The sequence below is a fragment of the Thermobia domestica genome, chromosome 3, assembly GCF_964235325.1.
Source record: "Thermobia domestica chromosome 3, izTheDome1.hap1.1, whole genome shotgun sequence".
NCBI classification, from domain to species: Eukaryota; Metazoa; Arthropoda; class Insecta; order Zygentoma; family Lepismatidae; genus Thermobia; species Thermobia domestica.
This window is the reverse complement of record NC_137456.1, coordinates 321,473,207-321,491,806: the sequence shown is the minus strand read 5'-3', so window position 1 is coordinate 321,491,806 and position 18,600 is coordinate 321,473,207. Positions and strand designations below refer to the sequence as shown.

The window sequence follows — 18,600 nt, the reverse complement described above, 5'->3', positions numbered from 1 at the left end:
AAAACAGTCATGGCATATGTTTGAACGAATGATGCGTGGTCACTTCATTTTCTGGCGCTTTAGACTGGAGCTGGATGCCTGGTAATTCAAATAATGTCTGCATTACTCCATAAATTAATTGAATTGATTGATTGATTTTATTTTAAGTCCTTTGTCAGCAGTAATTCTATCAGGTTGTCTAGAAAGTCTTGAAAATTTGGAGGTCAAAATTGAGAATGGCATGATCCAGAGCAATTGAACCAGGCAAAGAAAATAAAATGTTACCTTGATAGTCGCAGATGTTATTGAATTTAACAGACTTTGTTTTTTGCTGTCCTGGCTCGAGATACAGGCTGCCAAAGATCACCGACTCGAGTGCCAATTTCTCACGTTGTCTAAATATTAAAATGGTTATATTAAAATGGAACAGTTCAAGATATTGTGTTGCTTCTTTTTTTTTATTATTATTTCAAAGAAAATCATTCACTGATTCAAATGGTATACTGTACGTATTTAAGTTCTCGTGCTGTAACTTTCTGATTTTTTTTTTTTTTTTTAAATTTAAAAAGTTCATCCCAAAAGTTTTGATTTTTTTAACTGTTGAGCAGTACCTTACAGTATTATATGCTCAGGAATGAAGGATTTTCATTTTTGAGTTGAACAGAATTTATAAACTACCTTGAAAATTTTGCCATGCATTAAACTAGTTTCCGCTACTACATTGTCACATACTGGTCTCATGATATCAAAATCTAGTCTTAGTTGACATGGCATTTTAATTTTGCATAAATATAAGTAAAAGATACAGCTTTCAAAAGCTACATATTAAAGCTTTCAAAATATATGTGAAAAGTCTAGGACATATTACAGGTTGGAAAGCATTCCACTTCTGTGCATTCGTCTTAGCACTCAAATTAGCAGTTCAATAAACTTAAAATGTGTTCAACTGCATCATTATCTTCTTTTGATACTCAGTAATGTCTCCCTGTTGAACCAATAAAAACTGAGGCACCTCAACATCGCGCATTGGAAGAAATCACTGTAGTGGTGTTATTGTCTTGCAAATGGAAACAATATACAGCAGCCAGTCCATGTATAGTAGCATAAATTTCATGACAATTTCATTTAACTCACAACTGATATCTATAACCTCTGCAAACCCTAATCGCAGTCATACACAGACCACAAACATTCTTCTTTGTAGATTGTGAATCTGAATGTTCTTCTGCTGTTTCTGGCATCTTGGGTAGACAAATGAAATTTCTTCTTTCTTGTTGTTTAAAGCTCGTGCAATGTAAGTTCGCCCATCACTTTCATTCCGGATATGTGACTTCAGAATTCCTTTCACAAGGAAGGCTTGGTGGCATTCTTCTATCCGCTGGCGGAATTCTTCAACTTCTTCGGGCAACACAGTGAAGGCTGTTGATATGTATGACTGTAGTACTCTTGTAAAAATCATCAACATCCTGAATTGCAGCTGTACTTGTGTTGGAAGAAGTCTGCTTTGTAGCATGGTGCTTCAGCAGGACCCCTACACCATACCAAGGCCCTTTCCCATGACCAACAACTGTTACCCACTCCATGGCACAAGCGACTTCGTCAATTGAAACAGTTGGTAACGATTTTTAAAGTGGGTAGGGGCACCATCAGAAATAATGATGATATTTCTCCCTGTGTTTGCAGCCATGGAAGAATTTTGCGTATTACGTCATCACTTACAACTGTAACCAGTGGAGCTATTCAAGACAGTTCGCACCGTTAAAATATTTTGAATTCGTAGAAACGTTTGTTGTACCCAGATAAAACAGTAAATTTACTCAGTTATACCCAAGAACGGTAAATTTTAGTGTAACTCTTTGTTTTGAGAAATTCTTACAGCTGCAGATATGATCTCTTAGAACAAGGTGTAAGCGTTTATTTCTTAAATCTCAAATGCTGAGTTATCAAGAATAAGAACTGGTCACATGAGTGTAGTGGTGAGGGTTATTTATATTTGAAACGCATATATACACCATTATCAGCAATTGTCCATTGCTGGATTAAGGTCTTTACAATACTTTCTGACAACCATCTCTCGTGGATAATTCGTTTGCAAGATATTGGCAGTGCTACCTAATTTTGTCACACCAACTTATATTAGGATGTTGTGTAGATCTCTGCTTGTCACTTGTGGTATCCAGTGAAAAATTCGCTTTTGTCTACCTTGTATAGTTTGTTTCCTAAGAGAGTTATAATCTATCCATCTACTCTCTCTCTCTCTCTCTTATATACAGAACTGGTTGTTAAAAGTTAGAATAACAGCACTGACCATAACACTTGTGATCTTGTTTTGAAAATATGTGACTCCTGTAAAAATTGAAATTTAACCATTTCTCCAGTGATACTATGTACTTCCAGATCGCTATAGAGCCAAAATTGTAATATTATTCTTTGTTGGTAAAAATTGTAAAAGTAAATAAATAAATAAATAGATAAATAAATAAAAATGAGAAAGCCACAGATACCTGCTCTTAACAGACGACAGTGCATTGAGTGTGGATAAAAATAAACTTTTATTTTCATTTGCTGCTATCATTAAGGAAAATTATTCAAAAGAAAGTTACAAGATACTTCGTATGTCTTTCCTTTTTATAGTATTCTCACACAGAGAAAAGTTATGAATTGAAAAAAAAAAAAAGTTACATTTTTCTAACGTTAGTAAGTGGAATGTGACGGCCTTTAACATATAATCTTCAAGTTTTTTTTTTGTTTTTAAAAAAGAACTATTAATGAGACATTAGAAAACTTAGGCTGATGATTTGTATATGATGGCATTTTGTACTAATTATAAATTACTGTATAAAAAGGAAGTGGAATAATATGTTGTTTGGAATGTTAATGATTTTATTATTACTTTCAGTTTAATTACAAAATTCTTTTAAGTGAATCACATGAGATATGCAGTTGACATACATAACTGTTTATCATTTCAGGTCGTCCTTGAATTATCAATTAACAACAGAAAGTCGCAGTAGTATAGTTTTTTGCTTTAACTTTCATATATACATTTTTCTTCTTACTAAATTATTATTCCTTAGGAAGTTCATGTTAAGATCTTTGTAGATTTTCCAGTGGGGTCTCATAAGATTTGAGAAGTTATTATGATACATAAGATGTTACATACAAACAAGAACTTACATTTCTGCTGTGAAAGTAAGAAGCAATAATATTTGCTACTAAAAAGAAGGGACAGAAGTCAAGTTTCGTTTAACTACAACCCGAACGGGGTCAAATCAGGGTTGATATCTTTTTGCAAATATGCACCAATACTAAACACTTATTATTTCTTGCTAAAATCGATATTACTTTGATTATGAAATTGATATTAATATTGTGGAACTAATCTCACTTTTATTAACATATACGAAGTGTGCTCAAAAACTATGAAACTTTTGGTTGGCAAAATATATATTTATTGATTCGGATATTCAAAACTCTAATCCCCTTCAAAGTAATCTCCTTAATAATGCACAAACTTCTTCCAGCGCTTCTGCCATTGTTGGAAACACTTCTGAAACGTAATTTTTGAAATGGCGAGGAACCGTGCCGTCGCATTCCATATCATGTCTTCTCTTGACTCAAATGGGGTCCATTTTAGTGGCATTTTCAGCTTGGGAAGTAACCAAAGGTCACACTGACAGGGGCGTCATTTGAGTGGCAGGAGGGGGCAATTGCCCTCCCCACCAAGGGTTTGAGGAATACATATACTTTAATCGATTGTCTACTAATATACTAAATGGCGTGACAAACATTTTGGCATTTGAAGGCGGCGCTCCAAGTTCCCTTTAAATGCTGCTAGCAAATGAGAGGCCAGCGGGATTGCCACGTTTATTTTGTACAGATCTACGTCTATCTTCTGCCACCTGATTGCGCTATAATTCGCCTGCTTAGCCATAGCCACACCCCTTTACCACTCAGCAACGTCGCGTCAGAGCTTGCGTTTTATTTGTTTAGCTGAAATGCCAAGATGTTTGTCACAGGCTTTAGTACAAAACGTGAATGTCATTTGTCGATGTTGCTCTTGCCCCCTTCAGGCGAAGTCTGAAATGACTCTCCTGCACACGGAGTCATGCCGGATGAGTAGGGAGCCTGAAGACGCATAGGAATGTTGTGTTTGGCAATGAAAGCGTGAATCAAATTTCTCAGACTCACTCCTCATGCCCAATTTCTCGTTCAAATTTGAATGTACCGAGGCGAATGGTTTCCGCTTGGATATCGCAAAGCTTTACAAAATTTGATGCAATATCGGTGCTCAAGTTTTTCTGCCATTTCACAAAAAAACTGAAATCAGACGACCGCTCACTACTCGTCTTCACTCGTTGGCCGACTTTCTGCGAACGGGAAAAAATCACAACTGCACATGAGTGTCCCTTCTACATCTACACTGAAGAAAGTTTCCCACGCTTCATTGGTTCACGCAGCAAAAAGTAAGGTTCTGTACGTTTTTAACACACCTCGTATAGTGAGCTTCCTCGTGGCTAAGCGGTTAGCATGCGCGCCTTTTGTCGTGAGAGATCCGGGCTTTTCTCTCGGGCGGAGCTCATGTGGTTCGGATTCTACGTTAAGCTGTAGGTACACATCTCATGTAGCCTCGCTACTGAAAGGGACTTAAAATCAAATCAACTTACTATATATAAAAATCAAATCAACTTACTATATATATAGTTTCGGCTAAGTACGGACATTTCGTATTCGATTTTCCTTTGGTAGCATAAACTATTAGAAATTATGAATACTGTGGCAGTCTCTACAATGAAATATTCAATACTGTTTTGCAGTATGAACTAATTATTCTATGTAAACTTCCAAGAATCTTATTTCCATGATGCAGTCTAGTCGAACTCACATTTTCTGTTTGCTTATAACCTTCTCTGTACAGGGGAAAGTAATGAAACCGCCTCAGCTTGCACGTAGATACATTCTGTACCAAGAAACAAAATGTTAGTACACTGAGTGCTTACTTAAATTGGACCGCGCAACTAATGCTGTATTACTCCATCTTTTGCTCAGAGAACGGCCTGGACACGGCGCACATAGGGCCAAAGTATCGAGTTACGACGCCAAAAATAATAAAAAGTTGATTTTATTGGATATCCTGCTCAGAAATCCTCATGAGACGACTACGCCTATATGCGGAATATGATTAAATTTTATTGTCTTATTGCCGAGAATGATTATTAGCTGCAATTGCAATATTTGTGTTTCTACTTCGTCATACTCTGATTTCACATTGTGAACCGTTTCCTTTTTTTTTTTTTTTTTTTTTTTTTTTTTTTTTTTTTTTTTAAATCTTAGAGGCAATTGGTCGGCACTACCTTGTCGATGATGGAGTCATGTTCTCCCAAAATATTGTTGTGTTCTTGCAATTAGATTGACACACGTACAATGGCACAATGGTACATAAAAGTATGTTCGAATCCACGTATTAGGAATTATTCGCGAATGTTTGTTTATAAATGCTGTGGCCACCGCTACGATCTAGGCCTCATTTATAATAAATGTCGATAATATCACAGTCCTCCGAAATGTTCTGCAGTATCACATCACTCTGTACTTGTACTAAACGCAGTGTAGTATGATTGAGCTCATCTTGCAGTGGCACCACAGCCTTGTTTTCAGTTACAGTAATATTTGCAGGATAATACTTCTTCTTTGCCTCTGCTAACACAATCTGCTCCTCTTTCTTTTGCTACAAGTCCCATCCTTTTATAATCTTCCTTTGCCAAGCTAAGATCCACTAGAAGGCCTAAAGCTTCGTCAGGGCTGCACGGTCATATAGTAGCAGATGATGTATCATGGATCGCTTTCATATTTTTCAATCTCTTAGGCGAAGACTGAATCGCTAATTTCACAACTTCTGCTGCAGTACTCTTGCCAGATTTCACCAAACTTGATTCTGCATCCAAGCACAGCTTTTCGTAACTAATATTCTTTACAATTTCCTTCACATATCTTTCCTTACTTCGTTCCGAACTCTTTTCGAACACTTTTCTTGATCTTCCTCTTCTCATTTGCTTCGAAAGCCGTGATGTTGTTGAGGGACGCTGTGATGGTTGTAACACCGGAAGTGTTACGTCTTGATCAAGTCACTCCATATGCTTCTTTCCCACTCATACATGTAATTACATGCCCGCCATTTTGCCAAAACCTTTGATACAAATACTTTCACTACAGTTTTCAGTTTATTTCCACGTTGTTCAGCAAGTTCACTGATACCACACTTGTTTAACGTATATTGTAATAATTGTTCATTACATTTTAATGAAGACCTATTGTAAAAATGCCCTTCAAATAACATTATAAACAGTTCTCTTCTCTTAGTTTTCATGTTCTTCACAGATCGTTGCCACAACTGTGTGTAAACAATACGCTCCAATCAGGAAAGGGGGAAAAGGGGGACGTGTGTATTCCTGTTCTATGTTCGATATAAGATATATTGTCGAATAGTCCAAAAATAGTCGCGGTACTCTTTGGAACTATTTTTTTTATAACTCTATGTATAGTAAATATTTCTTCCTTGTTTCGACACCGCATTAGTCCATCATACCACCTGTACTATATTTACACTAGGCTCACTTGTTAGGTTCACAGTCATTTCAGATGTACACTATACATGTCTAACTCTTCAATATTCATATTGAAATCTTGCTACTGTCACTTTAGGAAAATTTAGCACGACCTGTTTCTTCGTCAGCAACTCAGGCACAACTAACTGCAGTTGGCCGTTCGAAATAAACTTAAACTTTGCGCACATACGCTGGCTACTGTGTTGCGTTCACAAAACAAATTCTTACGGTACATCATGGACTGGTATATAGGGACTGTTTTGAAGGCATTTCTGATTAGTTTCATCCCAATATTTTTTTCTATTTTTGGCGCCGTAATTTCGTTTTTCGGCCTTATGTGCGGCGTGGCATGGATTCTGGTAGCTTGCTGATATGTTTCCACGGGGATCTGAATCATACATTCTGATGGCGTCCCACAGTAAGTCCACAGATATCGGTGCAGCAGGCATCGTGCGAGCAGCTTGTTCCACAACATCCCATAAATGTTCTATAGGATTAAGATCCAGTAAGTTAAGAGGCTAACAAACAGCCAAGCAAGTACAATCCTGGCTTGGTGGCACCGTGCATTGTCGTCCTGGAAAATGTTTTCGTGTGGATAGAAGTATTGCATTATAGGGTACCGGTATACATGATTCTCTAACATATGCAGGTGCACAACGGATGTCTTGCTGTGGTCCGTGCACACCAACGATCCCAGTCCGTACCAACAGAAACATCCCCAAACCATATAGCCGCCCTCACTTGCCTTCACAGTACGCAGCATGCACGAGGGGTCCATATCTTCGTGTTGTTAGCACCACACATGCACACGTCTGCCCGAGAGAAGTAGCTCAAACCGTGATTTATCAGAGTAACACACCCTTTTCCAATAATCTACGGTCCAATTAGCGTGTTCCTGTACGCAAGTGCGACAAAGTTGGCGGTTACGAGTTGTAAGGAGTGGGTCGTCTTCTGTGGAACGTCATGCGTGCCAGAATACGCTGTATTATTGCATGGGATATAGGTGTTGTGCGAGTGCATCCACGTTGGATTGGCCACTCCCGGTTCGTTTGGCTGTCGCGAGCTGTTTGACGCTACGCTCACCCCACAGTTTGAACTTCCTTACGATCCTGTTATTCAGTCTTTTGGAGACCATTACCCCATTTGCTTCCCACTCTTTCTACACCTTCACTACACAGGAACGGGCGCTCCCGATAAGCAGTGCTATCCGGGTTATTGACGCATCTGTTGCTCGGGTACCCACAATCATGCCCTATTGGAACGTGAAGAAATCCTACCGACCTCGCATTAAAAGAGTGTGCTGTCTGCCAACAAGTGGCCTCGAGTGTGTTCTTTCTCTGCAGTACTACAAATTTATGTAATGAGCTCGGTTGCTAGCCTCATTTCCTTGTGTGGAGGGGTGGTCGCAATTCAGTAAGTACTCAATGTATTTTACCTTACATGCGAGTAAATTGTTAACTGTGAGCAAAAATAAAACCAAACAATTAAAATGAATTAAAACAATATTTTGCAGTTATCAATTATTATTTATTTATTTATTTTTTACCGCTGGCCCGATGCCTCGTAGAGCTTAGTTGGGCGTCTATGATCGCCTTGTGGTAAAAACGCCACTGTGTAGAAGGAAATTGGACAGTTAATAGAAACATGTTAAGAGGATACTAGGAGGTGATGGGGACATAATTTCTTCGAGGATGAACCATAAAAATATCTATACGAAGCTCTTTCTAAATGCAAATTCTATCTCACCTACCGTAGCGAGATGAGGTCACAAAACCAGTAGAGGGGCACTATGGTGGCCATTAAATTGGAAATTAAGAACTTTAGTAGAGTAATAGCTTCGAAATTAGAAATGAAATCTTTCCGTTTAACGCCCACGATTATGCCCTGTAGGCTAAGGGAGAATGATTAAGGCAAGTGAATGATGAGGACGAATTAGTGGAATGAGAAAGTGTGAGGAAACGGGAATACTCTGAAACAACCGATGACGAAAATACACTGACACGATGTTGTCCACCACAAACTTACTTGGCCTGGGATCGAACCAGGGACCCCATGCACCAGAGGTAAGCGCTCTACCACTGAGCCACCATGCCCACTGGTTTAAAATTAGGATTAGGGATATCATATATATATAAACTGTGCAATTATACTTTAATTATATAGAATTGTACATTTCTTAATCGTACATATTATTTAATTGTACATTTCTTTAAGAAACTGTGATGATCGGTCAATAACTATTAACTAATTTTTGAAGAGAGTTAACATTGGTGTCTTTTGAGTATAGTTTAACAGACACCTGTTTTTTTTTTTTTCGACGTGCTTTAACATACATGTCTTGTGCTGTAATTTTTCTCTAGTGTCACGTTGTGTTTATATTTGCCTCATGTGCGTTGGACTGTTCAATACAGATACACATGCATGGCTTTTAGCGCTAACTTATGCGTGCTATGACCTAGACGTCACCGAGCTCAAATTTTGTTTGAAACGTATCCTCCGACCGGGTGGGCGGAGAGCTCCTTATTAGAGAGCTGGTTGAGTACAAGGCACGAACAGCCGTTGTATGGTTCTTCCCAATCGATTTAACCTTAGAATGGAGTCTGCTCTTTAGGTGAAGATCGTAAAGGCGAATTTACTATTTGTTAGAAGATTCTTTTACAGTTTTTAACAGAGCAGGAAGGAAGGAAAAACAAAACCATAATGATAAATCTACTAATAATACAATGATAGGATCCTTTTTGCCAGGGTAGATTTCATGTATTGTCGACTGCAAGCAGGAAATCCGTGTTATTATTCAGTTCAAAATTTTTGTCGTCGCAAATTCTGTCGAGGAATTTGAAGCTTTAAATATACAAAATGATATTCATGCCTGTTGTGCTGTATGGTTGCGAAGCATAGTCACTTACTCTGAGGGAATAATGCAGACTGAAACTATTTGCTAATAAAATGCTGAGACGAATATTGGGACCCAGTAGGAACGGGAAACTGAAGGGAATGACAAACTTCATAATGAGGAACTGCGTAATTTATACGGTTTACCGAACATTCTTAGGGTCATTAAGTCTAGGAGGCTCAGGTGGGCATATGGTTGCCAACTGGCCGGTTTTTCACCGGCCTGGCCGGAAATGTTAATGTTATTTTGATTAAAGCCGGTGACCGGTGGAAACTTCTTACCAGCCCATTTATGACCGGTTTTTCCAAATTTGTGTCTAGTTTGAAGTATAGACTTAAAATGTAACTTTCATTCTGTAAATCCAAAAGTGTCACCTTTCACCATCTATCAACGATTAATATATTTCGTTCATCTGTTTACACAATTTTAGAGATGACAGGAACTGTATCACGGAAAATTTGAAATTTACTTGTAAGGAATTTTACACACTTATCGAGAGTAAAAAAGGACTTCTTAAAGCAATTTCCTGTAGTTGAAGTATAAGTTTAAAGAATAAACTTCATTTTCCAAATTCAAAATTGCCACATAAAGATTAATTTGTTCTTTTTTCGATAATTTTAAAGAGGGGGTGGTAAATACAATAAAATGATCAATGCCGATTTCAGTTTCTTATTTATAGTTGGGATGGCCAATTCCGGAAAGTGAAATTTCCGGAATCTGGATTCCGGAAAATTTTGGCCATCCCTAATTTATAGCACATTGTACCTTTTAAGTTTATTAGTGAATATACTAAGGATATGCAGAATACAGGTGCTAATGCACTTTTGTTCACGATAGTAATTTCCTTCTCATGGGGTGGGGGTTCCGAACAGAGATACTTCACACTTAGACTTCCCTCAATCTTAGGGAATATTGAGGGGGCGCCGGTTTTTCTATTTTTCATACTTGGCAACCCTAGGTGGGCGGTTATGTAGCCAGAATGGAATGAAGTAGGAGCACTTTCAAAGTTTTGACTGGAAAGCACATCGGAAAACGATCATTAAGAAGACCTAGGCGCAGATGAGAGGACATTATTAAGATGGATCTCGCAGAAATAGGAATATAAAAAGGAAACTGGATCCGAATGTCTAAAAATAGAAATCAATGGAAAGCTTTTGTGAACGGGACATTGAACCTACGGGTTCCATAGACTGTAGAGTGAGTGAGTTAGTTAAATTCAATGTAAGTCCAACTTACAGAATCTGAGGAATTTCATGGTGTAACAATAGTACATTGTCGTTATCTGTATAATTTCTCAGTTATTTAACCTAATAAATGGGTCGGGTGTGACGTACTTCCGGTATTGCTTGTTTCCGGAAATGTGCCACAGGTGGAACTTGTTAGTTGTTTTGAGTTGACATATGAACATTATAATGAAAAGGAGAATTGTAATTTTTGTCTAAATTTTCCAAACAAGGAGATTTAAAGAATAAATAGATAAAAGGGAAGAAAGACAAGGAAACGTACTGTATGAAAATATGAATGACATAAGCAACCTGTTTTCTTTACGTAGCAGTCGCCATAGTGTTTGGTAACGAAAATGCAATTGTTAGAACCTTGCTCTTTCGTTAACATCGAAACTGAAGAATTAAACTTTTACTCGACTCATCCGTAGCATTTTATAGGTTAATAAATGCTGTCACTTTTCAAATTTATCGTGCTATATAATGTTGGTGAATTGTTATTAAAAAAAGAAAGAAACATTGTGGAAGGTCAGTGGGGTCGGGAGGGTAGATAGCAATGGAGAAATGACTTGTCCAAAAATACAGGCCATTCTGTTTCGTGTATTTCTTACAGGAGACATCACTGAACCAACCTTGCTAGTAAATCCCCTCTCGGATATGATGGCCCCTGGGTTCGAATGATCACCCGGCAGCGTAGTTTCCACTGTAGCAAACTCTTCCGTAGAATTAAAGGAGGATTAATGTCTCATCTAGCAAGGCACGGAGACCGCGTCTAGGGAGTGCCTGTTGGGGCTTCCAAACCCACAGCAGTCCATTGGTAAGGCGTCCGGAGATTTCACAGGAATGGATAGAATTGGAATCACTCGAATACTCGTCTCTTCTCTCTTGCGTAGAACGCTGGGATGATCGAGCAGTACGCCTGAAGACCTTGTCCAAACATATGTGGTCTCGTCACCTTATAGTATAGGCAGGGGATGTGTGTGTCATACAGAGGATCCATGACGTTTTCCTGAAAGTAAACTATGTTGACATCAGTGTTGGAAGGCACTTCGACGAATAGCAACGTTCTTTGACTTCATTTTCTGACAAAACTAAAAATTCCGAGGGAAACTTTTCCTTGCACTGCAGCAGAAAACCAGAACGACTGTTGTAGGTTGTTTGACATTTAGGTAGAGCCGCCCCTCATCCAGGGCACATATCCATTTCCACTTGTTCCCTGCAAGGTAAGCCTGTGTTTCGTACAGTTTTCTGGCGTTTATTAATCTTCTGGATATGGTGATCTTTGAGACTATGTCCATGAGGTTCTTCCAAATCATGTTGGAAACCGTAACCTTTGAGATACCATGTCCTGTGGCCAATCTTTTTTTGCAAGAACCCAATTAAAAGTAGTCGATAACTATATCCAAAAATTCATTTTAGTTATTCTATCGTGATTCGAACACAAACAGGCCCACTTTTTATTTTTTGTTGTATGTAAGGTATAAAAATAAATACATATATTCGTGAATTAAAATTGCAATGCAAACACAGATGAAAAACATACGAGACAGATAACTCGTGAAATCCAGTTGTTGGAAACAAGTTGAACAAAAGGTATGAACCATTAAAAACACATAGATTAACCACATTGGCAGTGATTTCACTGCTGCCTACATGAAGAATTTTAGCTATATAACCGTATTGATATCTCGCTAGTTACACATTGTGGGTCTAAATGTATGAATGTCTCCAAGAATTTCTGTCGTATTTCTGAGTGTTTTGGACAGTTTGGTGTCCCATCATATAATGCGTCCCTCTTTGGTGCAATACGGGACGGTGAACATTTTCTTAAAATCTGTGGTTTACCGCTTAACACGGGACATGTGGCAACCTTGATGCAAACCCGAGTAGTGGTTCGAGTCCCACTTTATAAAAAACTATCAAAATGCCCGTTATTCGCATGGGGAGAATACGTTTCAGTTTGAAAATAAAGGGCACCAAAATTATCACCAATCAGCTTAGGGATCCCAAGAACTTTGAATTCGACGCTAATATCGGTCATTTTTCAATTTCCCCCTTAGGAGTACTAATGGGGCTGAGTTTGGATTTCATTTGCATCGGAAGTGTCACTGTTCGTCTCAAGGACTCCGAAAACTGTGATTCGACAGTATTATCGGTCATTTTCGATCATTTTTAAATATCTCCACCTCCGCCTACCCCTAAGTTGCACAATTAGTGAAATGATAAAAATAATCTCAGGCGCAAACCTCATTAATGTTGAAAATTTGATCGAGATTGATGGGGTGGTTCAAGAATTATTAAGACACAAACATAGTAATTTTCATTTTTATCAATGTAGATAGATAAACCCTGTTTAATATAGCCTCGGTGCTGGAAAGGGACCTGAAATTCTAGTCAGAAAACTAACCACGGGCCACAGGTTGCAGATCTCCCTGTTCTTGTTGGATTAGAAAACACATTGTAACTTTTAGTAGAGGAAAATCATGATTCAGTGCTTCAAGTGACATATTTAGCATTATAAAGAAAGACACGAGAGAGACCTTGCGTTGAGAATTGTTTTGAGTTGACAACTAAATGTGAGGAAATATAGAAAAATTAGATCTGTCTACAGATTTTTATAAAAGACAATTAGCTTTCGCTAAACGTGGTACCGTGACGTACATGAGCATATTGTGGAAAAAAACGATGTAAACTTGAACAAAGGAAGTAACAAAAAGTTCTCATGCAAGAAGCGTGAAATAGTTGTTATGCAACAAAATTTTTTAATACCTCAAACAACAGTAATAAAAGTATACACGGGTGTAAATAACGTGGAAATTTTTATGAACGCATGTACTACAGATAGTTTTTTTTTTTTTTTTTTTTTTTTTTTTTTTAAATACATTTACAACTTTGGTACAGTTTAGATGAATTCGATTAGCCGTCGATTTTTACCTTTCGGAACATATTTTACAACATTCACCATTTCTTCTTGTATGAGTTAATTCAGCTTAAGTTACGAATACAAAACTTTGGATCTAGCTGGATAAATTAGTGGCCAAAACAACTTTTATAAAATATATTTCAGTAGATGATCCATAGCTAGAACAGTAAGATGGGGGAGATATTATTTCGGAGAGAGAGAGAAGAGAATGAGCTCACTCCGCATTGAGTTGATTTTGAGTTTAACGTCCCTTTCAGCAGCGAGGCTATATGAGACGGGACCTACTAATTAACGTGGAATCCAAACCACATGAGCTCCCGCCGGGAATCGAACCCGGGTCTCCATACTCCGCATTCAGGGTTTCATGATTTACAAATATATAAATGCTCATTAGTCTAAAATGCGACTCTCCTTAAAGAGTTAACGTTGAAATACATTGAACAATTAGCCCACATCAATGTGATTTTTGACAGCTTTTAATAATCCTTCCGACAAAACTCTTGAATTTCTGAAGACAAGAAATAAGGAAGTACATCTCTCCTTCAACGATGTAAAGAATCGTTATTAAGTCAATTAAAATAAACCTCTACTATAACAAAGGGATGAAAAAAAAAATAAGGAAATAAGAAAAACCTCTTGGGGAAGCGATGGACCGAAAACACTATTTTAAATGAATCTCTGTTCTATTCTGCCGAAAAATAAAAAAAAAAAAAAAAAACTTTTTTTCTGCTTGCAACGAAGTAAGCTATAATAATTCATTACAATTTTCAACGAACTTAAAAAGTTCATTACTGAATTCTTTATGTCTGCCTGTCTGTTATTTGCGAATTTTTCAGTTTTGTGCAGTGTTCGAAGTGGGAAAAGAAGCAGAGGCGGTATGTTTTATTAAGATTTTGACTCGACATACCGGCTATCTAAATGTTGAAATCCAGTGAGGGTACGTGACCTAAAAGATTGTATTTGATTTACATAATGACTGAAAACGATTGGAGAGCTTCTCTGTAGTAACGCGAAAAGGAGATAGAGAGACTTTGATCCCCTCCAACAACTTTCTGAAAAAAAGTATCCCCTAATGTTGTATTACAGAGAATTATACACGAAAATGCTCATAAACCGAATGATGATATTAACAATTTCCTGCGGGAAAACTGCCGGCCCCCCACTCGACTGTGGAATATTCCAAACACCCCGAAAAACAGCCCCCACAGTAGACAATCCATAAATCCGTCCATGTTCGAAACACGAGATTTATATACATTAAGGCAAGAAGATACACACACATACATAACAAAGAAACAATTCAATATGACACATCAAAATATAAACTAGGTGAACTTCTTTAAGACATCTCATTTTAAAACAAAAGGTAAGAAAATGTCGGTCTTGTCAACTTAGAAATTATTTCTACATAAGAAATAAAATCTTACGTGCAAAACTATTCGTCAATTACTGTATGTAAAAATGGATTCAGTAAAGGTATTTAGCATCTACTTTCCAGTGACGGTGTTTTAATCATTGAAAAAACAGAGACGGTATGCCTTTATCACTGAAAAACCAGAGGCGGTATGGCATACCACCGCATACCGTCTCACTTCGACAACTGGTTTTGTGCCCTCCATTCGATAAAGCATCAAAAACTATCCAAAAAAAAGGGGGGGGATGGAATTTTGTCTCGTCACCCAATTTCGGAAGATTTAAGGGGCCATATCTCGGGAACTGTAAGTCACAGTTTTTTTTTAATGTTTTCATTCATTTAATTGCTTACACTTTGTATTATAATTTTCTAATTATTTTATTACAATTATTATTTATATTAATATAATTATCTATATTGTATTATCTATTAAATTTAATCGAATAAAATTAATATACAATTCCATAATAAACTTTGAAAAAATTAATTCTTTATAAGTTCGTACTCGCAGTGCTCTTCGAGCATTCTGAACTGGTTTAAAACTTAATCTAAACAAGTTTCAGGGGTCTGAAGTTGTCTTAGAGAGCTCAGCCCTCCGTAATTATATGCCTGGTTGAGATTTCTGTTTATTATTGTTATTATTATTATTATTATTATTATTATTATTTAAATCTTGACCTCTTAGTGTTTAGGAAAGACACTCAACACATGTACTCAAGGTAGAAATATAGTAGAAATACGCGTATATCAGAACTTCTTTCTAAGTTAATCATGACGCCTATATAAAATGTTCCCCTCTCAGATTTAAACGGAATCCAATTACATGCTTACATGTTTATTTTTCAAGTGTAATAAATGTTATCATAAACTCTGGCGTTGAATGAAAGCATGCCGAGAATAGATTTTATTCTTACGGATTAAAATTTGTGTTAATCATATCCATTATCAGTAACATCAAAGTAACTATGTTTAGTTGTTAGGTTACGAAACACCCCAAGGAAAATTTCATATCGTATAAACTAATGGCGAAGTGAACAAACATGCGTCCTGTTTATGAAAATACCTCAAATCAAAGTTCCAAAGCGGAGAAAAAAATGTATTTATCTAAGATGTATAAATAGTAAGGCTTGTGCTATTTCTTAAATACTTTTTCGTATGATTGTTTATCATTAATGAAACTGTTTTGTTCCCAGAATTCGCAGTATCAATATTTGTATTTGTTATCAGCGCGTATAAGAAGGTAGATTTTTCCCACGGGTTGAACTAATCGTGTAGATTGGTTCCGCTGTTGTTTTGAAAATGGAGTTATTTTGTGGTTATGATCACAGGTGGAAGGAAGACAAATTTCCGGTCTTCGATTGAATGTGGTAGCCGTAGCCATAGCACAATTTTCAGCTTCGGAGTTTATAACGTACCTTCAGTGTGTAACAGTATTTGCCAGATGGTAGCTCAGCGTGGTTGTGTAGTGTTGGGACAGTGAAGAGCAGGAAGGAATTAAATTGAACTTGTGCTTCAAGACTTTTTACCGTGGTTGCTTAGTTTGATCTTTCCTGATTGTGTCTTCTTGTTAAGAAAACGAATATTCACGTCACTTTCTCTGGGCTAAGTTGCAGTAAAGGTACAAATTAAACTTTTTTTTTTTTAAATATATATTATATTTATTTACTAACAAGTTCCGCACTGGTATATAGTCGGTTATTTAGGTTCCATTCGCGCATCTCGATCAGTTATTCACTGAAAGTGGGCCTATTTTTAGTGAACTTTAAAAGTTCGTTACTGAATTCTCTATGTCTGTGTGTGTGTCTGTTATTTGCGATTTTTTTTTTTTTTTTTTTTGAGATCTCCATTCGATAGAGCATCAAAAACTATGTGAAAGAAGTTATGGAATTTTTTGAGTCACTTATTTTTCCTGAGATATTGGTCAAAAGAGTTCGGATTCTGGGAGATTTACGGAGCCATATCTCGGGAACCATAAGTCGTAGAGAGATCATATTGGTGTTGATCAGTACCTACGAGGATGGTGAACATTTTGGTACCAAATAGTAACCGGTGGTCATTGGCCAACAGGCCAACATTACCCAGATATTGGCTAAAAAGGTTCGGATTTCGGGAGCCATATCTCGAGAACCGTAAGTTATAGAGAGATGATATTTTGCGAATTTTTAAATTTTGAGCGTGTCTATCGTGGGGTTTTATATATTGTTATAAAACTCTGCGATAGACACATTATTATTATATTTTTCACATATTGTTTTAACAGTCTTTAAACAAAACACGTAGAAAAAAATAGTACTCAAGGAAATTATAAATGGATAGATATATTACAAGAATTGTTTAATGGCTTTAATAATAAAGTATATAGAACAATTGGTATAAAGCCTGTAGAAGTTAATAACAAAAAATTAATTCTTTATAAGTTCATTCTGGCAATGCTCTTGAAGCATTCTCAACTGGGACTTATGTGCTGTTTATTATACCTTTGGAAATATTCAACAGTATTAATAAAACAAATTAAACCACTAAATATACTTTCAACATAGTGATGTCACCTTCATCAGACATCAGTAGAAAACGTGTTTGATGAAGGCGATATTATATTGCCGAAACAGTTACACAAGTGTTACTAATATACACTGCTATGATCGGTTTTCTTTTATTATTTTTTTTTCACTTATTTATTTACTTGTTGCCTGTAATTTTGAATGCTAAAGTTAAGCTTTTTGCATTCTCCTACACTTTACCATTCAATGCATTAAAAAGTATTTCAGTTTAACGTCCCATAATTATGCCTTTTACGCTAAAGGACACAATTGATTAAGACAACTGAATGATGATTGAGAATTTGGTGGAATGTGAATGTGGGAGAAAAAGGAAGTATCCCAAGAAAACCCACGGAAATGATGTTGTCCACCACAAACTTATTCGATACCCGGTCAAGTAAGTTTGTAGAGGGCAACATCGTGTTTGTGGGTTTTCTTGGAGTACTCCCGTTTCCTCCCACATTCACAGTCCACCAATTGCGTGTCTTCATTGTGTTCGCACAATTACTTTATCGATTTATAGTTTTTATACTACGAATCATGTATCACTAATATATGCTCAATAACTAAAATTTGCTTAAACGTGCATTACCCATGAGAGGCGTGAAATATATCGTCTCGTCTCGAATTTAATAATGTATAGAGACAAGATTTTTTTTTTTTTTTTTGGTGAGACGCGAAAACGTGAAATTTATGTTTTGCATGAAAGTGTTGTGTATCTAAAATATATAATTTTTCACTATTTGTTAGGCCATATAACGCTCGCGATTAAATGCGAAATTCTGTCGAATTAGCAAAATTTGCAACAAGTCTCGATATTCCACGAAATTTACGTAAAAATGACAATTTTTTGACGCTTTTACGATTTATTCATTACCATTATTTGGCAGTTATTAACAATATGATGAAAATTCCCATTTTTGAGAAAATAGACCAGCATGAATTTTGAAATTTTACATGCAGTTACAAAATGAGCTCGAAACGGTATCTACTGGTGAAGTGGATAGTATGGAAGGAGTGTTA

General features: G+C 36.7%; 1 protein-coding gene and 1 non-coding gene across 3 annotated transcripts in view; one reads left to right on the top strand and one right to left on the bottom strand.

The window, feature by feature from the left end:
* The window catches only part of RASSF8 (ras association domain-containing protein 8), a 134,253-nt gene that overhangs the window by 46,150 nt on the left and 69,503 nt on the right, over window positions 1-18,600 (top strand). Inside the window, exon 1 of one of the 2 annotated variants that reach the window (XM_081752614.1) lies at window positions 16,342-16,655. The exons of the other annotated variant lie outside the window; for it this stretch is intronic. The gene's annotated coding sequence lies outside the window, so the exon portion shown is untranslated. Of the gene's footprint in view, window positions 1-16,341; window positions 16,656-18,600 lie in introns of those variants that run through there. 2 annotated transcript variants of the gene reach the window in all.
* TRNAQ-CUG (transfer RNA glutamine (anticodon CUG)) lies at window positions 8,602-8,677 on the bottom strand. The gene has a single exon. It is a non-coding gene; the product is annotated as a tRNA-Gln (tRNA).